Raw genomic sequence first — 22,301 nt, 5'->3', positions numbered from 1 at the left:
AAGCAATACCGCATGCTGACAAAGTGAACAGGTTAAAAGTTTTTTCAAATGTATTAAAAATAAAAACAGAAATACCTTATACAGTGGGGCAAAAAAGTATTTAGTCAGCCACTAATTGTGCAAGTTCTCCCACTTAAAAAGATGAGAGAGGCCTGTAATTTTCATCATAGGTACACTTCAACTATGACAGACAAAATTAGAAAAAAAATCACATTGTAGGATTTTTTTATAAATGTATTTGCAAATTATGGTGGAAAATAAGTATTTGGACAATAACAAAAGTTCATCTCAATACTTTGTTATATACCCTTTGTTGGCAATGACAGGTCAAATGTTTTCTGTAAGTCTTCACAAGATTTTCACACACTGTTGCTGGTATTTTGGCCCATTCCTCCATGCAGATCTCCTCTAGAGCAGTGATGTTTTGGGGCTGTTGATGGGCAACACGGACTTTCAACTCCCTCCAAAGATTTTCTATGGGGTTGAGATCTGGAGACTGGCTAGGCCACTCCAGGACCTTGAAATGCTTATTTACGAAACCACTCCTTCATTGCCCGGGCAGTGTGTTTGGGATCATTGTCATGCTGAAAGACCCAGCCACGTTTCATCTTCAATGCCCTTGCTGATGGAAGGAGGTTTTCACTAAAAATCTCACGATACATGGCCCCATTCATTCTTTTCTTTACACGGATCAGTCGTCCTGGTCCCATTTGCAGAAAAACAGCCCCAAAGCATGATGTTTCCACCCCCATGCTTCACAGTAGGTATGGTGTTCTTTGGATGCAACTCAGCATTCTTTGTCCTCCAAACACAACGAGTTGAGTTTTTACCAAAAGGTTATATTTTGGTTTCATCTGACCATATGATATTCTCCCAATCTTCTTCTGGATCATCCAAATGCTCTCTAGCAAACTTTAGATGGGCCTGGACATGTACTGGCTTAAGCAGGGGGACACGTCTGGCACTGCAGGATTTGAGTCCCTGGCGGCGTAATGTGTTACTGATGGTAGGCTTTGTTACTTGGTCCCAGCTCTCTGCAGGTCATTCACTAGGTCCCCTCATGTGGTTCTGGGATTTTTGCTCACCGTTCTTGTGATCATTTTGACCCCACGGGGGGAGTAAGATCTTGCGTGGAGCCCCAGATCGAGTGAGATTATCAGTGGTCTTGTATGTCTTCCATTTCCTAATAATTGCTCCCACAGTTGATTTCTTCAAACCAAGCTGCTTACCTATTGCAGATTCAGTCTTCCCAGCCTGGTGCAGGTCTACAATTTTGTTTCTGGTGTCCTTTGACAGCTCTTTGGTCTTGGCCATAGTGGAGATTGAAGTGTGACTGTTTGAGGTTGTGGACAGGTGTCTTTTATACTGATAACAAGTTCAAACAGGTGTCATTAATTCAGGTAACGAGTGGAGGACAGAGGAGCCTCTTAAAGAAGAAGTTACAGGTCTGTGAAAGCCAGAAATCTTGCTTGTTTGTAGGTGACCAAATACTTATTTTCCACCATAATTTGCAAATAAATTCATAAAAAATCCTACAATGTGATTTTCTGGAGAAAAAAAATCTCATTTGTCTGTCATAGATGAAGTGTCCCTATGATGAAAATGACAGGCCTCTCTCATCTTTTTAAGTGGGAGAACTTGCACAATTAGTGGCTGACCAAATACTTGTTTTGCCCCACTGTATATATATATAAGTATTCAGATAATTTGCTATGAGACTCGAAATTGAGCTCAGGTGCATCTTGTTTCCATTGATCATCCTTGAGATGTTTCTACAATTTGCTTGGAGTCCACCTGGAGTAAATTAAATTGATTGGACATAATGTCGAAAAAGACACATACCGGTTCATATAAGGTCCCACAGTTGACAGTGGATGTCAGAGCAAAAACCAAGCCATGAGGTCGAAGGAATTGTCCGTAGAGCTCCGAGACAGGATTGTCGAGGCACAGATCTGGGGAAGGGCACCAAAACATTTCTGCAGCATTGGAAGTCCCCAAGAACACAGTGGCCTCCATCATTCTTAAATGGAAGAAGTTTGGAACCACCAAGACTCTTCCTAGAGATAGCCACCTGGTCAAACTGAGCAATCGGGGGAGAATCTCTGGTCTGATGAAACCAAGATTAAACTCTTTGGCATGACTGCCAAGTGTCACGTCGAGGAAACCTGGCACCATCTCTATGGTGAAGCATGGTGATGGCAGCGTCATGCAGTGGTGATGTTTTTCACCGGCAATGACTGGTAGACTAGACAGGATCGAGGGAAAGATGAAAGGAGCAAAGTACAAAGAGATTCTTGATTAAAAAAAAACTGTTCAAGAGCGCTCAGAACCTCAGACTGGGGCAAAGGTTCACCTTTCCAACAGGACAACGACCCTAAGCATACAGCCAAGACAACGCAGTCTTCAAGTCTTTGAATGTCCTTGAGTGGCCCAGCCAGACCCCGGACTTGAACCTAATCTAACATCTCTGGAGAGACCTGAAAATAGCTGTGTTGCGATGCTCCCCATCCAACCTGACAGAGCTTGAGAAGATCTGCAGAGAAAGGGAGTAACTCCCCAAATTCAGGTGTGCGTAACTTGTAGCATCACACCCAAGAAGACTTGACGCTGTAATCGCTGCCACATGTGCTTCAACAAAGTACCGAGTTAAGGGTCTGAATACTTATGTAATGGGATTTCAGCGTTTTTTTTTTAGATATGGAAAAATAATCTGTTTTTGCTTTGTCATTATGAGGCATTGTGTGTAGATTGATGATGGGGAAAGTATTTAATACATTTTTGAAATAAAGCTATAATGTAACAATCTGGAAAAAGTCAAGGGGTCTGAATACTTTCAGAATGCACTGTATATTAGGGACATGTGGTAGCTAACTAGCTTGTTAACTGTTTACAAACAAATTAGTAAATGTGCTCAAAAGCTAAACAGCTACCCAGCTAGTTGATTGCTGAGGCTAGACAAAAAGGACTAGTTTTGAATGTTGGCTCAGCTTATCTTTTTGAACATTCAAAGCAACATCCATGGCAGGCATTGTCACCTTAGTCTTCTACAGAACTTCTGAGTGATAGGAAGCATGAGCACCACCAATCAGCTTAAATCACTGTGCACAATACCCGTCATTACTGTGACAACTAGCGTAGCCATGTTAGCAAATGACTGCTGTCCGAACAAACACAAATCCGAGTTCGTCACTTGTAACAAAACTGTATTGAGCATTACAGTCTGCAGTGTGAACAAGGCTTTAGTACATAGATGTCGGCATCTGGATGGTAGACTTGTTTACACTGAAGTGCGTTACCCCTCATGTACCAGTAGGAGGCAATGTTCTGGCAGGAACTGTTGGACTGTAGCTTCACATTTTATTTCAATATATCTCTTTATTTAGGTTGTTGGCATGACATTAAAATAATGACGTTGATTCAAACATACCATTTTATTATTAAAATATGACCAAATAAAATATGCCTAATCATATATGAAATTCGACCATTTCAACCACACAATATAGTATGAAAATGATTAACGTTTATTTGTGGTATTTAACACAATTTCAATGTATACATAGTTCTGATGATTATGTTGGAATTAGATTGACTGACTTAAATACATTGATGTAACAACCTGTTAGTTAAGTTTTACCCTAATTTCAGTGTTTACAATGCTGGTTGAAATGAGATTACTTTTTTTGAAATCCAATCAAACTACTGTTTTCAATTTATTTTCCACATATGCTTCCACATCACAATATGTTGACAAATTACATTGAAACAACATTGAGTCAACCAGTGTGTGCCCAGTGGGGAGACATTTCACTTTGTACACCCGGCTGTCTGTAGAACAAAGTGCATGACTGACTGTACACTTCCCTTGGTCCCAAGTTCTTCCTAATTCTGGTCAATGATGGGAATCAGCTTCTGACCGTGGGATCCTACAACTGTCTGCTCATGATTTAGCTTTCTACAGTGCCATTAGATTCACTCCTTTTGTCAAGTGCAATTTGCTCTCACTCATGTACTGTGGGCTGTTGGGGAAGTCTGACAGTGGTTAGATATGAGGGTGGAAAACAAAACATACCTCTGTCTATCTGCAGTCTTTTACAACTTGAACCACGCTAAACCTCACCGGCTTCAACAGCCATCTGGTTCCACCACCACCACCCCACCCCCACACTCAGTACAAGTTAAAAACAACCCATTTTGGGAAGCTTCAAAATGGCATCTCATTCTGAGAAACAACCAAATGTGAAATGATTCCAAATGTCAACAGACCAAATATGGTGAATGTTGACTTGGGTCTCTCGTGCTTTAATTCAGGGAACTCAGAGGGGGCTAGAAGTGGTGGCCCACAGCATTGCACAAGGAGAGGCCCTGTGGAAAACTCAACGACTGTTCGCTAGCTGCACACACTAACCCTCACTGTGCTATTCTTCTATGACTGCCAAGGCTGAAAACATTATTCTGAACACTTTTGGTCAGGACTGTATCGAATTAAATATAGCCTAGCTCTCTTTTGGTTTTCCCCTCACATCCCAATATACTTCAACACAGGATTCAGGTTGGGCTAACTGATACCCTTTCTGACAGTACTGCCAAGATACACAGACCCAAAACATTTAAAACTGTCGCCAAAAGAGGATCCCTCATTTAGAGATGTAGCCCACATAACTTTCAGCTAGCATAGCTTCCTCCCACTTGTTTTCACGCAGCGAGGTGGAAGGTGAGATATCATGCTATTTCAGTGATATCACACTGGCCGACCTCATGGAGAGGGTTACACAGGGAATTCCCTTTGCAGTGCACTCACTCAGAAACACAACTCATGTTTTCCATGCCCACTTAATTGATTTACTCTATTAAAATCTGTAAGAAACTACAGTAAAAGGTCAAAGACAAACATGGGGGGAAAACAAATTATTCACCCCCCCTTTGATGAACAGAGAAAGAGAAGTGGGGTAGGTATAAGTCAAACTAAAAAACAAATATACTTACACAACCTTACTAACTGCCGAGGTTTTAGTCATGATGAGTCCCTGGTTCTGCTCTCCCAGACATGGGTGGTCGTGGTAGGGTAGTAGGGGCCACAGAGGCAGGTATTTGGGAGGACCAATTCCATTTAAATTTAGTCAATTCATGAAAAGAATGGACATTTATTTTTAAAGAGGAATTTCCAAATCCATAATTGATGGAAGTTGAAATGGAACGGACCTCAATCCCATTCCTCTCTCATCATCGGTATCTGCTCCTCTCCTTGTCTTTAGACTTCTTGGGTGAGTGATTACGGCTACTCTCCCTGTGGCCCTTGTCAAGGCCCTCCGGGCGGTGCTTTTCATGGGACATGCTGTGCTTATGGTGGTCATCGCTGTCGTCTCTTTCCCTGGAGTGAGAATGCTGCCAGTCTGTCTTTTTCTCCCGCCGGGTTTCCTCCCTGTCCCACTGTAGGTATAACATGGGAGAGAAAGAGATTTGAGAAAGGTTAGATAGAAATCTTTGGAGTTATACTCTGCGGAATGACTGTGTAGCTGGAGTGACTGGTGTCACAACTGTTGAAATAATAGGCCATACCGAAATCACATGAGCCATGCTTACTCATATATTCTTACTCTAATGCTCTGACTGAACATTATTGTGAAACAAAGGACATTTTTCACAAACAATGAGTTGGGGAGACATTTTCAGTCAACCTTGGATTTCTTGGACTTCCTGGTGTCCTTGTTGTCTGAGTGATTGTGCTTCTTGTCTTTGTGTTTCTTCTCAGCATGCCAATGGCTTGTTCCTTCTTCCTCTAAAAGCAGGTCGTACTTGGAGCTTTTGGGACCATTAAGTAAAACTTAAGTAAAGAGAGTAATTCTTTAAAAGGTTTGCCAAGACAACATTTCAAAGAGAAACACTTTCTTCCAGAGAAATTTAATTTCCTCCAACAGAAACCTCTTTACAATAGTTGACCTCTCTAACCTGATTGCTATGTGAAATGGTGCACAGTTTAGTTATTTTACACGGTTCTAACCCCTATCTTTCACTTCATATGAATAGCAAATATAAAAACATTTAAGGATACTCTGGCTTGGGTTTGACTTTATCCTTAAGCTCATTTGTATCCCACTTCTTTTTCATAGGCCTTGAAGTCATCCTTCATATACTTCCCACCTAGAAAACCAAAAAAAGACCTTGTTCATTTCTCTACTTAGAAGAGAAGGTAAATGGCACATCCTTTAGCTAAAGTGCCTGATTGAGGCTTAAAGTCTCTGAAAGTATATATAATGGAAATACTGAAAAACCCAAAATATTAAAAGGAAGTTAATGAGTTGTTTTAATAAGTGATTACCTTTGCCTTTCCATTTCATCTTTGAGACAGACTGGCTGAAGTCCACATGTACGAGTCGGTCATCTATGAGCACGTTGTCCATCTTGAAGAAGGCCTTTTCACAGTCCCCCTCCTGTGGAGAGAAATGACATCAATTATATCTAAGAGGGTAAACTGAGCCCTTATGTGTATAGTGAATAAGGAAACAACCTATCAATTCAGTAAACAAAACCCTTTCAAGTGAATTCACGTTTCCTCTCAATTTTGACTAACTGGTGCCCTCTATTTGTATTCTGCATAACTGCACTTAAATGGTTCCAAAATGAATCTCTTTTTAGCTTAGTCTTGATTTGGACTTGTGAATATGAGTGGATCATTGTTCAATGTTTAAAGAGCGCTAAAATTACTAAATGCTAACTCATGGTACATATAAAAATCAAGTGAACACCAAACATATTATTTTCAAACTCAATGAAAGCATAGCACAGAGACTCTCCTGACTTCAAGTCTCTGATGATCTCACAGCTGTACAGAAATAAGAACACGTTAATATAGGATAATACACCAATATTCTACCAAGTCTCCTTTCTATTTTTAAATGGTTAGGACTAGGTCTATTTCTAATGAAATATGTATAGTAGTGTCATGGAGGCCAGTATGTTGAAATAGACAGGGTGAAAGTTCAAAGCGAGAGAAGATGATTTCCAGGTCCTCCTCTATAGTCATTGGGTTCAGCTTACACACAAACAGAACATTCTCCCATCTACACAAGCACATACACACGACAACGTCTCAAACCACAAAACTCATAAAACCACCATATAATCTTTACAATACTAATATGTTTACCAGCTAAATAACTAGTGTTGGGTTCTTCAACATCAATCAGTACACAAAGTGGTAATGTGGAGTGTTACAAAATCTGCTCTGCCATCGCGCCTGAACCACAAGACCCCCATCTCACCATCTCCAGAAGGATGGCGTGGGTCTTGGCCGCCTCCTCCTTCAACAGCTCATCCAGCTCCTCAGCCTCCTTACCATCTGTGTCGTTGATCACTTCCTCTGCTCCAATACGACCACTCTGCACACCAAAGAGGGTTTGACTTTGCAAATCAACAAAAGGTGTACAGTCCATGACATCAAAAAATCTAAAGTAACATCACAGCTACTTTTGTTCAGGTATTGAGAAAATCATTCACATTTCCTTTGATGAACAGAGAAACTATAAATTAAAACGTATTGCTTTTTATGAAAGTTTATGAAAAGTTAATCCGCTTTTGCTCTGAAATGTGAGATATGCATTGCTTTGACCTCAAATGGTACCTGAAAGTACCCAGTCACTCACATCCAGCTGTTCCTTGGTAGGCTCGGGGGAACGGTTCGGCACGGGTGTAACAGTACTCTTCTGGTGTTGTGTACAACCAGTCATCGACACGGAACTCCAATATGTAGCACCAGTCATGTAGCTTTATTCTGTTAGGAACGGCACAAAATTGCACGTCATGCAATGCACGTCTCACCATCCAACTCTGCACTCACGCACGCTGGTTTGGTGCTTGTTCACTGGGCGCTGGTTTGGTGCTTGTTCACTGGGCTAGTTACCAAAATAATACAATTACAATATACAATATAATATCTTTAACAATGTACCTGTTAGGAACGGCACAAAATTGCACGTCATGAAATGCACGTCTCACCATCCAACTCTGCACTCACGCACTGTACAAAATATATGAACCCCCCCCCACCAGACACAGTAAGTTGCTAGCTAGTACTGGCGGGAATTCTTTACAACCAAATGCACAACACATATTCTCCAAAAACCGCTGCATCTTGTGTGTGAACATTTACAAACAATTTGATATAAATTGTACATTTAAATCATCACTTGGGAGCATAAAATCACATTTGACGTACGGTGCTTTGCAACCAACAAATTACCGCTGGTTTGGTGCTTGTTCACTGGGACGATTCTAACTGGAACATCCCCCCTCGTAAGCAAGCTACGCAAACCAGCCAATAAGATGCCATGTTGAGTAGGTGAAGGCAAGACAAACTCAAACCAAAAACCCATTGGCTTAACAATAAAGTGGCAAGGGGAATCACCAATATAACCCTGTTACACTCCCCCCTACTGAATTCCACTTGCCAAGAAAAATACAAAACGGCACTGTGCAAACATACCAGATACAGAGACACTCAACATATGTACAGAATAATCCAGAGAAAAAAATATATATACTACCTAATAGAGAAAACTAAAAGGTAACGCTGTGTATATCAAGGATGCAGACCCTGCTTTAAATCAGTCACTAAATATTCCAGTCATTAGACTATTCTCCTTGAGAATTAGAGTGAAAAGCGGTTGATCAAACTCCTTAGCCCTCATAGGTAAACATGCCTGTCACATGTTAAGTACACTCGGTGACTTTAAAACATCCAAGTAATAAAATAAACCACCATAAGAGACTTTATCATATGTCACATTACCATCCTGCAACCTCTAATTATGGTCACAATGATGTAAAAGCAAAACAAATAAAAGATGTCAATACCATTGACCCTCTATTCACATATTTAACCTTCAAGAGCTAACTTTCTGCTGATTCATAATCTCAATCAGTCTTGACACTGGTTTAAATAGCCTTCCTGCCCTTGACCTAATATGACCCCGACTACCTTCAACTGCATAAGGGGTAACAGTGTTGTGTACTGTTGCAATAGTGTGTCCGTCAACACAGTCAGTACGTAACTGATCAGGTAAGGAATGGTCCGCGTTTGGTAGGTCAGTACGGATATCGTAAGCAGACTGGTCAATTAGCTCACTCACTACACTGTTACAGTCTCTGTCAGATTCTTGAAGACTCTCTGATCGAGGCAGACCTTCCAGCTGCAGTATATCATCCACGGAATCCAAAGGTGGAATATCCTGAGCATCCAAGGATCGCACATCACCCTCCAGGCTTGTGTCACCTGTTCCTTCAGAAGACAACTCTGACACCCACACTCTGGTTCTGTACTCAGCACCATCATCCACTGCAGTGTCCATGGCAGCTGAGACCACTAGGCTGTCATTCATGTCCTCAGACTCTGTTAATCCAGACATGTCTGTTCCCTCCTCAACAGCATCATGGGGAAGAGGAAGAAAGTTGACTGGCATTATCAAGTTGCGATGTACCGTCTTCTCCCGTCCAGTGGAGCTGTTCTGAATCTTAAAAGTGTGACTGTCAGCATTCAATCCAGTGACAAGGTAGACAGTATCCTCCCAACGGTCAGCGAGCTTCCGCTTTCCCCGCTCCCCCTTGTTAGCCAGCAATACTCGATCCCCAATCTCCACTGGTGCTCCTCTGACTCGTCTGTCATAAAGGTCAGCATGCCTCTTCAACTGCTTCGCTGCAGATGCCTGTGCTGCATTCATGGCTTCTTTCAGATCTCTCCTCAAAGACTGAACAAACTGGTCATAGTCGACAACTTCTGGGTTCTCTATGACAGAGCCAAAGACTATGTCAACAGGCAGTCTTGGCATCCTCCCAAACATTAGCAGGAAAGGGGCAAAGCCTGTGGTCTCGTGGATTGTACAATTGTATGCAAACGTAAGGGACTTCAGCGCCTGAGGCCATCTGTGCTTTGCTCTCGTTGGCAGAGCCCGGATCATGTTTCCCAAAGTCCTATTCATCCTTTCGCAGGACCCGTTCCCCATCGGATGGTACGGCGTGGTGTGAGACTTCTGAACGCCTGCAACACTCAACAGTTCGGCTATTAAAGTGCTCTCAAAGTTGGCTCCCTGGTCTGAGTGTATACGGCGAGGCATCCCGTAGACACAGAAATAGTTGTTCCACAACTGATGAGCTACTGACTTAGCAGACTGGTTCGGACACAAGAAGGCATGAGCTAATTCGGTAAAATGGTCAGTAACAACGAGCACATCCAAGGATTTGTTTGAAGAATCTTCTGCAGACCAGAAGTCTATGCACACTAGTTCAAGAGGCTCAGTCGTTATTATGCTCTCAAGAGGAGCTCTTGCTTCCGGATCAGGAGTCTTGCTCACCACGCATCTCCTGCAGCACTTCACATAGGCTTTTACCTCCCTCTCCAGGCCATGCCAGAAGAACCTCTGTCTTGTCAGGTAGACTGTTCTCTGTTGGCCCTGGTGGCCAGCTTCATCATGGACACCCTTCAGCACCATTGCTTTCATGGAGGCTGGAACCACATACAGATACATTTTCCTCTTTGTAACCACATTCGTCGAAACACGATACAGTACACCCATCTTCATGGTCAACTTGTCCCAACTTCTGAGAAGACCCAAAGCCTCAACACTCTCATGGGCACGCCCTCTCCGGGATGGTCTTCTCCCCCTCTCAACAAAGAAGATGACTTTGCTGATCACGTTGTCATCACGCTGCTTACTCATCAGTAGGTCGTGTGGCAGAACATCGACACCGGTCTGCTCTGATGGCATAAAAGCCTGTGGGAGCTGTGGCAACAGCAGTGCATGTGAGCCCACTTCACCCACCCAGCACCTATGTGAATGAAGAACAGCTGCAACTTCATGTCTTGATAAAGGACCAGATGGGGGGTCAACAGTAGCCTGACAGCTAATGACCACTTCGTTGGAGTCAGAGGCTTTGTCAAAGGGGTGGCTGGACCAGCGAAACACATCTTGCATTCTGTCTGTGCGCACAGCGTCGGCTTCAGCTAGTAAGGTCTCGTACGGGACCCTTGTCAGGCGATGGAGTGCACTGGGTCGTAAGAAGGGCTCTCTGCTCAAAGCATCTGCAACAACATTCATTTTTCCAGGGAAGTATTTAATGTCAAACTCGTACGGTGCCAGCTTGGCGACCCATTCTGTTCACAAGCATCAAGCTTTGCTTTGGTCAGAATGTATGTCAAGGGATTATTATCCGTCCATACCGTGAACTGCTGTCCCCGTAGCCAGTGGTGGAACTTGTCACAGATAGCCCATTTCATGGCAAAGAACTCGAGCCTGTGCGCAGGATACCTTGACTGTGCATAACTGAGGGACTTGCTCGCGAAGGCTATAGGTCTCGCTGTAGCTCCCGGTTCCTGCACCTGAGATAGCACAGCACCTAAGCCATTGCTGGATGCATCCACCGAGAGTAGAAAGGGTTTATCAAAGTTGGGGTGGGCCAACAAAACCTGGTCCAGTAAGGCTTGCTTTAGCTGGAATAAGGCCTGTCTGCATTCTGTTGTCCAGTCGGCAGCCGTCAACTTCCTGACAGGTGAGCTTCGCTTCTTTTTCCAGCGTGTCCAGTAGTCAATCCAAAGAGAGGCTTTGCAATGGTCGAGCAACCTTCAATGAACTGTTGATAATACACCACCATCCCAAGGAATGACCTCAATTTCTTCTGAGATGGAATGTCAGTGCCATCTTTCATCAGATCAGCTTCTGTTACTCCTGTAATGGCCCTCACCTTCTCAGGGTCTGTAGCTACACCATCCGCACTAATGATATGCCCCAGAAACTTCACAGACCTCTGCAGAAAGTTACACTTTTTTGGTGCCAACTTCAGGTTGTGAGCCTTGAGACGCTCAAAAACCATTTCCAGTCGCTGTATAGCCAGATCTTCAGTGGGCGCATAGACCAAGACATCGTCAAGGTAACACAGCAGGCTAAGAAAGTTCTGATCCCCAAAGATGTTTAGCATCATCCTCATAAAGGTTGCCAGACTATTACATAACCCCTGTGGCATTCGATTGTATTCGTACAATCCAAATGGGGACGTAAAAGCTGTGAATCTCCGGTCATCCTCATACACTTCCACATTGTAGTAGCCAGAGGTAAGGTCCATTGTCGAGAAAAAGGCATGTCCACCTAACGCAGCCAGCGCGTCAGCCTGGTGAGGGAGTGGGTGGGCGTCTTTGATGGTGCGAGCATTGAGCAAACGAAAATCAGTACAGAGTCTCAGGTCTCCAGACAAGGACAAGGGGAGGGGCGAACTCACTACTAGACTTCCTTATGATATCACGTTCTTCCATCTCATTCAATGCTTGTTTGAGCTTCTCATAATTATTTGGTGAAAGGCGTCGGTAGGGCATCTGAAAGGGTTTCTCATCACTCAGTTGAATGCGGTGAAGACATCCGGAAGCTTTTCCACAATCCAACTTGTGCCTGGAAAAAATAGACTGGTACTCAGCTATGAGCTGGATGAGTTTCTTCTTACCAGCAGGAGACGCTTGACAGGAGGAGACATCAATATCAGTCAAACCTAAGTCACGTAAGACCTCAGGCTCGCTTGAACTGTCAGGTCCGTCAGTATCGTGAAGTTGGCTGGAACCGTCAGTCAGTGTCAAGTCATCTTGGCAGTCAGTGAGTATATCAGCCGTTCTCTGCACTTGCTGCTGTAAAGCTGCTGATGAACCATCATTCACACCCGCACAGTCAAAGTCCTCTAGAGCCATGCAAGGAAAGACATCGGCTAGAGTGGCGTTTCGTCTCAATGTCACTATCTTCTGAGAAGGGTTTATCACTCTAACAGGGAGCCACCCATCCCCCCGCAATAGAGCTACTGTCCTCCCTACCAGTATTGACCTTGGTGTTGACCTTGAACTGCTGGGCTCAATGACAACAGCACTGCCAGCTGATAGATTCTGAGTGTTTCGTAGTCTGCCCCAGACTAAGTGCTCCTGCATAGGCTCTAGTGTCACAGCCCCTTTTAGTCTCACAGTTCCAACTTTGTCAGGTACTTCACTGTCTCTCCATCTCTCCACATTAGCCATCATCTCGATTAGCTTGCTCTCCTTACCCCCGTCACACACAGGAGTATAAACCCTCTTCCAGAGATCTCCATCCGTCTTCAGGTGGCGAATCAAGTGCTTTAGGAGATTGCTGCCCAAGATGAGGTCATCACTCTGGCCTTCAACCACCAGTGTAGGCACAGCAACTCTACATCCGTACACCTCCATCTCCAGCTCACATACTCCCAAAGGCCTCGTCTTCAACCCACCACAACCAACCAAGACTACCTCTGTAGGACTCAATGATGGACTTTTCAACACTCCTGCATGCAACAGTTCAGGTAAGACCCTAGAGCTCAAGGTACAAGCCATGGACCCACTGTCAAGCATAGCTCTCACTTCCACTTCTTGTCCTATTAACACCTTGGCATAGAATAAATCATCATACGGGGGAAAGTCTCTGTGTGTTCTGCATTATAATACTCTTCTCAGTCTCCATTTCGTCACAAACACTTTTATATACAGACTCCAAATCAACAGCTCTCACTGATGGGGACTCTACAAAAGGCCCAACACTCTCCCCTTCTACATGCAGGCCTACTAGTTTTCCGGAAGCTGAGCAGTGATTACTGTAGGGACTCCACTAGCTGTGCTCAGAGCTGCGGCCTTGGGGCACTGAGAGCGTGCGTGGCCAGCTACATGACAAAGAAAGCAGAGGTGATTGGCCCTGCAGTGAAAGTAAGTATCATGTCCAGCATCCCCGCACACGTTACATGGCCCATTAGACTTCACTTTGCTCCTATTCCCTTTTTGGAACTTATGGTCAGACTGTTGTGGCCTCTGCTCCAGCACACGCTCCAGCATTGCAAGGATACGTTCCATGGGCTCAGCTGAGCCCTGAATAGTCTGGGCTGGGTAAGGCAACGTATTGGGTACTTCCATGTGGGACCTCACAGCAGGCATGGTGATCGGCATGACAGCACCAACTTCCTGCTTCATTGTTGCGATGGCTGGGGTCACCTTAGATAAGTGAGAGTACCTCCGCTCCCTCCTGTATTCATCCAGCCTCTCATGAACATCTGCAGCAGTCCACTGCTGTAATGGCTTGCACTTAAAGATAAGCGACAGTTCAGCATTAGGGCAATGTCTGATAAACATGACTGAGCTCACGAGATGGGTCTTCAACACTTTTTTTCTGTCTCTTTAGACAATCTTCAGCAACCTCCATAGCCCTGTTCAGTCTGAGCCAATATTCAAATGGTTGTTCATCAGTCAGAGGTAATGTGGCATAAAAGTCAGCAAGGGGCATGCTTGAAAAAACAGTGTCACTAAAATGTTGTTTCAGTATGTCAAAGATGGGACTCGGGCCTTTAGATAAATCAATGGAGGGATTGCTGCGTATGCCAACTTTAACAACATCGCGGGCCCTTCCCATAAGCCTGCCCATAACCTCAACTGCTTGGTCCATCACAGACACGCCCCTCTTACGCATGTAAACCATTACCATATCCTCCCACTCATGCACTGTGCACTTTTCAGAGCCATCCCCCCGAAAATACACCGGTTCCCTGATATCAGACTTCAATACCAGGTTCAGGCCTGACACATCCATACCCCTCGAGCTGCATACACTCCCCATAACATTGTCCCCAACATGTCCAACAATTGCCTTTGACTCCAAACAGGAGGCAATGTTCTCCCCAATGGAATGACCAATCTGCTGTACTATGTCTGCTATGAAATCCATGGAGACCTCCCCACTCCCTGTATTTGGCAAAACTCTTTCATACACATCCTTGGGCGTGTCCATGGATAAACTATCATCAAAACCCTCCAGTTTGGGCATAGGTGTAGAAGTAACTGGAATTTTGGCTGAACCCCTACCCACAGATGGTGACAGATTAAATGACAGGAAACCCCTACCTCTCCCAACACCTTCCATTTTAACAATGGGAAATCAACACCCTAATGGAAATGTAAACAGCAAAACATATATATATATATTTTTTTGTTTGTTGTTTTTTTGTTTGTTTTTGTTTTACCTCACGACAAAATCTAACCTATATCTAGTACACTGGTAAAACTCACCCTACTTATATCAGATATACATCAGAATTGCAAATAAACAAGTAACACAAAAGTTATCCTTTGTCTGTGAAGAGCCTCAGCCAGAGAAATCATCAATTGCAATAATAAAACGTTCTAGTGGCGCCATCTTGTGGCGAAATGCGATATCGCCAAACTGCACCAGCAACGTCTTATCTGATTCTTCAACAGCAACCACGGCGAAGTTCTGGGATGGAAATCCAGCGAAGGTTGATCCGATCCAGAAGAACGGTCACGGCACCACTGTAACAGTACTCTTCTGGCGTTGTGTACAATCAGTCATCGACACGGAACTCCAATATGTAGCACCAGTCATGTAGCTTTATTCTGTTAGGAACGGCACAAAATTGCACGTCATGCAATGCACGTCTCACCATCCAACTCTGCACTCACGCACGCTGGTTTGGTGCTTGTTCACTGGGCGCTGGTTTGGTGCTTGTTCACTGGGCTAGTTACCAAAATAATACAATTACAATATACAATATAATATCTTTAACAATGTACCTGTTAGGAACGGCACAAAATTGCACGTCATGAAATGCACGTCTCACCATCCAACTCTGCACTCACGCACTGTACAAAATATATGAACCCCCCCCCACCAGACACAGTAAGTTGCTAGCTAGTACTGGCGGGAATTCTTTACAACCAAATGCACAACAAATATTCTCCAAAAACCGCTGCATCTTGTGTGTGAACATTTACAAACAATTTGATATAAATTGTACATTTAAATCATCACTTGGGAGCATAAAATCACCTTTGACGTACGGTGCTTTGCAACCAACAACTTACCGCTGGTTTGGTGCTTGTTCACTGGGACGATTCTAACTGGAACATCCCCCCTCGTAAGCAAGCTACGCAAACCAGCCAATAAGATGCCATGTTGAGTAGGTGAAGGCAAGACAAACTCAAACCAAAAACCCATTGGCTTAACAATAAAGTGGCAAGGGGAATCACCAATATAACCCTGTTACACGGGCAGGTCAGCAGGGTCATCGAAAGAGTCTTCCAGGATCACAGTGTGGTTTATCCTGCAATGACACAAAACAAGTGTCACACCTCTCTTCTCCTCACTTTATACTGGGATGTCTGAGTAGGTCATTGCATCTACACCTCTGGATGGGAGCTATTCATGATGAAATTCGAAAGTGTATTCAATTCTATTCTGATTTACCCCTAACATTGCTGCATTTAAATATGGTTCAAGGAAATGAAATCTGCTGGCCTGATATCCTGAAAAGGGATGAAGACCTTATCAACGAAGGTGTCATTGATCTCATCCAAGACGCCAATTCTCTGACACCTCACCAAACACAGTGTGGACCTCACCAGTGGTGATTAGGAACTGGGGGGGTAAAGAGATTGTTACAGCACAAGTAAGCTAACCTGAACATTTCTGAGATTTCAGACACTTGCTATCCTACTCGAACCAGTAGGCTAACTTTGTTGTTTTCAAACTGCAGTTAAATTGAACCATTATTTAACTAGGCAAGTCAGTTAAGAACAAATTATTATTTACAATGACGGCCAAACCCAGACGACGCTGGGCCAATTGTGCGCTGCCCTACGGGACTCTCAATCACGGCAGGTTGTAATACAGCCTGGATTCGAACCAGGGTGTCTGTAGTGCCTTAGACCACTGCGCCACTTGGGAGCCCAAAATACTGAGGAGTTGGATGGCAGTTTTACCAACCTGAGAACCATGATTTTTTTTATTTTACCTTTATTTAACCGGGTAGGCTAGTTGAGAACAAGTTCTCATTTACAACTGCGACCCGGCCAAGATAAAGCAAAGCAATGTGACACAGACAACACAGAGTTACACATGGAGTAAACAATAAACAAGCCAATAACAAACAAGTCAATGACACAGTAGAAAAAAAGAAAGTCTATATACAGTGTGTGCAAAAGGCATGATGAGGTAGGCAGTAAATAGGCCATAGGAGCGAATAATTACAATTTAGCAGATTAATACTGTGATAAATGAGAGATGACGCATCAAATAAACTGGCCTGGTCTCCATAGAGTTTACTGAGGGTATAGAAAAGACATCAATACATTTGCATTTTAGTCATTTACCAGACGCTCTTATCCAGAGCGAATTACAGGAGCAATTCGGGTTAAGTGTAGACTCTTTTGGAATCCAAGAGTGAAATACTTACACACTCGTCTCTAACATGTAGGCTCAGCATTGCCGAACAGTCCCATTACAAATCAGAATGTTGGTCTAACTTTTTCCGTTGATTTTCTTCCCTATGTCGGAAGTAATCTGATATAAAGATCCACAGGGAAATGCTATCAACCCGACCTTCAGTACACTGGTCTGTATATCGATTTGTATCCGGTTTTATTTTCAATACTGTTGCAATTCGCACATGAGAAACCGAACCACAGACAGCAAACACTTCCAGCTGATTATGAGGAAACATGCTTCGGTCAACTACGTTCAGTTGCATTCGGCTTTGTTTACATATTGTGCAATGGGTCTAGAGATTGAAAACACAAGCGACATACCGGCGCTGAAAAAAAGTTGAGTAAACAACACTCGCCTGTGAATACCCTATATCCTGCTCTTACCGCCAAAAGGATCAACAGCATGTACAACTGGTAAAGTAAGTGTAAATATCATTGTATTCAACATTTTGGCGTATAGAGACTATTGCGTATTTTTAAGGGCTACCTCGGTCAGACTGAAAATCAATGGTAACAGTCTGACGTTCAGGCAAGTTTAAGTGCTTTGCTCAGGGAACATCGACACATGTTTCACCTATCAACATTCCTGTAATAATTAAAAAACAGCTGTGATGATTTTAGACATTGATGCTGATGAAATGGACTGACCCATAGACAGATGCTCCACCACAGCCAGTCCCAGTTGGATCTCCAGTCTGCACAATAAAGTCTCTCTGGACATTGTGGATGAGGCAGTAGTTGTAGAATTTGATTTTGCATAACTTAAAAAAAGGAGATTATCAGCATTATGAGAGCAACACATCACAAGACATTAGGAATTCCCTTGCTAAGAATTTAATTCCAGGACAATGGAGTTAAATTCTTAGCAAGGAATTTCATAGCCGTTGATCACGACTCTCAGTTCCATTACAATCACACATAAGAATAAGAAAAAAGGTGTCTTCTGTATGGGGGAGTTTTGATAAGAGCCCTGACACTCTGTCTGAACATTAACATGCATCACTTGCGATAAGGTTTTGGATACACAACTTTATAGGGTTAGGGTTCCCACGCTGCCATATTTCCATGTTACATTGCTTGTTTACGGAAGACAGAGTTGACTACCTGTAGTAATTAGCTATCTGCATCACTGAACACCTGTGCGTAAACAGAAGATGGACGCCACAAACGTGTTGTCACTGAAAAAATACTGTCTGCTGCAACTGTTTTAAAACCAGTCGAAATAGTGTACATTTACATTTACATTTAAGTCATTTAGAAGACGCTCTTATCCAGAGCGACTTACAAATTGGTGCATTCACCTTATGACATCCAGTGAAGGCTCTTCAGAGGAGGATGGGGAGGACCATCCTCAGTGAATTTCATAAAAATAATGAAACATTTAAAGTTATCGTTCTCACATTAAAACACACTGTTTTGCAATAAAGGTCTACAGTAGCCTCAACAGAACTCTGTAGGGTAGCACCATGGTGTAGCAGGAGGACAGCTAGCTTCTGTCCTCCTCTGGGTACATTGACTTCAATACAAAACCTAGGAGGCTCATGGTTCTCACCCCCTTCCATAGACTTACATGGTAATTATGACAACTTAATTCACCTACACCACCCGATGTCACACGAAGGCCATAACGATCATCAAGTACAACAACCACCCGAGCCACTGCCTGTTCACCCCGCTATCATCCAGAAGACGAGGTCAAAGTAGGGGCCGAGAGACTGAAAAACAGCTTCTATCACAAGGCCATCAGACTGTTAAACAGCCACCACTAACATTGAGTGGCTGCTGCCAACATACTGACTTAACTCCAGCCACTTTAATATTGGAAAAATGTATGTAAAAAATATATCACTAGCCACTTCAAACAATGCCACTTAATATAATGTTTACATACCATACATTACTCTTCTCATATGTTTATACTGTACTCTATACCATCTACTGCATCTTGCCATCTTTATGTAATACATGTATCACTAGCCACTTTAAACAATGCCACTTTTATATGTTTACATACCCTACATTACTCATCTCATATGTATATACTGTACTCGATACCATCTACTGCATCTTGCCTATGCCGTTCTGTACCATCACTCATTCATATATCTTTATGTACATATTCTTCATCCCTTTACACTTGTGTAGTAGGTAGTTGCTGTGAAATGTTAGGTTAGAGTACTCGTTGGTTATTACTGCATTGTCGGAACTAGAAGCACAAGCATTTCGCTACACTCGCATTAACATCTGCTAACCATGTGTATGTAACAAATACAATTTGATTTGATTTTAACAAATATTTCCTAACACTTTGGATCCTATTCTTGACACCATAAGTCAATGCAAAAAAAAGAAAAAGACTAATTACTCAACCTTCTGGGTCTGTGGTTATTTGGGCCAATAAAGTGCCAACTCAATTCTACCACTGACTAGTCTCTCATGCCCCTATGAACAGGGACACAGGGCAATAGTTTTTCATCTAAACCAGACCTTTTTTTACTGGAGTACACTAACCCCTAATTGGGGCTCTTTTCTTGACACACAGTAGCAGTTTACCAAATAAGAAGTAAAGAAGATCAAGAAGTAGATTGTTGTAAGGGTGTATTACGTCCTGTGCTGCCACATTGTCATATCCATTCTGGATTCTGACTGGTAAAATCAGAGCTGAAAAATGCCTCTATGCATGTGTTTACTGTATGTGGGAATGTCTTATGTCCGTCCTACATGTAGTGTTGATACATGTAATATTCCTGAACTGCATATATCATAAATTGCTATTGCAAATAGAAGTATTATGTTCAACAACTGTCATTTTCAGATATTATTTTGACAAACACACTTTAACACACTTTGGTGCTTACAATTCATTCTCGATTGTCATAGACTGAAACTGTCAGTTGTGATCTTTGTGATATGACTTTCTTTAAGCACGTACTGATGAAGCTGTCACTTTATATATTTTTTTATTAAAGCCTACATGCTACTTTTATTATTCTCCTGTAAATGGTTCAGTGCCTATAATTTAGGCTGTGTGTAGAATGGGGTATAAAGGAAATTACCTCTATTAGATTATATTGATAAGGAAATCAGCATACAGTTTTGGCCTGCGTATTTATTTGCCTATAACTAATCAGAATTCCATTATGTTTACATAAAAAAGAGAACACTGATGATGGCCAAGGAAGTTGCACAGAACTTCCCCAACATCCCCTCCCAAATTGATATAGAACCTTCACAAAAAACACATGGAGCATCTGCGAAAAGAAATGGCTGAGGATTTACTAAAAATGTCTGGTATGTAATGACATTTAATTCAAAGTAAATGTAAATTCTTTATTTTTATGTAGTTGTGTGGGATAGCCATATGTTCAGTTCATGCCTATGATTTCAGAGTTCAACAAAGCCAAGAACTGTTTCATGTGTGCCACTGACAAAGAACCTGCATGTGGCCCAAAGACTGACTGGGTTAGTAACTTTATTTAACATGTTTATAATCTTTTGACAACAGTGACGGCATGCAAGACAATTTTATTATATAACACAATGGATGGCTAATTCGTCATACTGCATGGATATTTGATATAATTTATAACGTGTTACGTTTTGTTTTAGATTGAATGTTTGGCATGCCGATGGTGGTTCCATGTGCTGTGCCTAGGAATGAAGACAAAACAGTTCAGAGTGAAGAACACAAACTGGAAGTGTTGTCTGTATTGTTGAAAATGTATTGCTATACCCCATCCACACTGAAGAGGCTCTGAAATGTACATCAACCAGGGATAAAGAGAAAGTTAACACTGTGAAATGATTTGTACTTATTTGAAGTAAAGTGTCTGTTGACATGTCAGAAAAGATTACAGGTCTGCAATTTCTGTTTAATTTTTCAATATTCAATTTTCATTCATTGATTTTCTGGCCACCATTACTGTGGTTACATCTTCAGTATATGTATTTCCCAGCAAACCCACTGCAGCCTATCTCACTAGCTCACTCTCCATCCCTGCTTTGGACAATTAATAACATGACTCTCGTACTTTGCCCTTTTCCTTTATGGTTGATATTAACGATGAAAGGAGATATTATCTGTCTCTCTCCTATTGTGTACTGTGGCAAAATAAAAATAAATATTTAGAACTACCAATTATTATAGATAAATATTAAAGAAAAGGGTTAACACAACACTGAACCCACTAATTGTCAAACTAATATTGATGTACAACAATATAGAAGATACATGACTAGAGGTTATGCAATATGGGTGTATATCCACTGCACGCTTCTTAGGTGTGTAATTTACATGACCAAGGAGCTATTGAAATTTAAAACTATAAAAAAGGTACGTTATACTGTCTGATTTTACATAATACAAACAAGAGTGTGCAATATATAAGGCTAGTCGGTGGACATTCTGAAGTTTGTTTGAGTCCAGTAGGTCACATGACCAAGGAGCTATTGAAGTTTTAAATTCTGAAAATGTATGTAAAATTGAGTGAGATGGAAATGGACAAACTAAAGGGTGTGCAATATATAAGGGCAGTCACCTTGTTTGAAGTCATTAGGTGACATGACCAAGGAGCTATTGAAATTGTAAATTTTTTACATTTCATGTAAAAACGTGTGAGATGAAAATGGACAAACTAAAGAGTGTGCAATGTGTAGGCCCACATTGGACATTCTGAACCTTGTTGGAAGTTAGGTCACATGAGCAAGGAGCTATTGAAATTCAGAAAAATGTATGTAAAAACGTGTGAGACGAAAATGAACGAACCAAAGGGTGTGCAATACAGAAGGGCATTCAGTGGACATTCTGAACATTGTTTGAGTCAAATAGGTCACATGACCAAGGAGCTATTGAAATTCGAATGTAAACAAGTTTGTACTTTGTTTACGCTCCCTAACTAATTCAACTGGGTATACAAAATGCTACTCACATTTCCACATGTTTATTCGTTTTGGAAAGCGAATTCATGTCCAAATCGTGAAAATAAGACCTGTGCAATGTTGT

General features: G+C 42.3%; 1 long non-coding RNA gene and 1 pseudogene across 1 annotated transcript; one reads left to right on the top strand and one right to left on the bottom strand.

Annotated features, from left to right (window-relative positions):
* Positions 1 to 3,503: 3,503 nt before the first annotated feature.
* Positions 3,504 to 17,414, bottom strand: LOC118398733 (peptidyl-prolyl cis-trans isomerase-like 4; annotated as a pseudogene).
* A 170-nt stretch (positions 17,415 to 17,584) lies between these two features.
* LOC118398734 (uncharacterized) lies at positions 17,585 to 21,268 on the top strand. The gene is made up of 4 exons (XR_004828678.2): positions 17,585 to 17,718; positions 20,457 to 20,590; positions 20,688 to 20,761; positions 20,909 to 21,268. It is a non-coding gene; the product is annotated as an uncharacterized LOC118398734 (long non-coding RNA).
* Positions 21,269 to 22,301: the final 1,033 nt, after the last annotated feature.

This window comes from Oncorhynchus keta, chromosome 19, assembly GCF_023373465.1.
Source record: "Oncorhynchus keta strain PuntledgeMale-10-30-2019 chromosome 19, Oket_V2, whole genome shotgun sequence".
In the NCBI taxonomy this organism is placed as follows: Eukaryota; Metazoa; Chordata; class Actinopteri; order Salmoniformes; family Salmonidae; genus Oncorhynchus; species Oncorhynchus keta.
The sequence above is the reverse complement of the archived record's forward strand: the minus strand, read 5'-3'. Positions and strand labels throughout refer to the sequence as shown.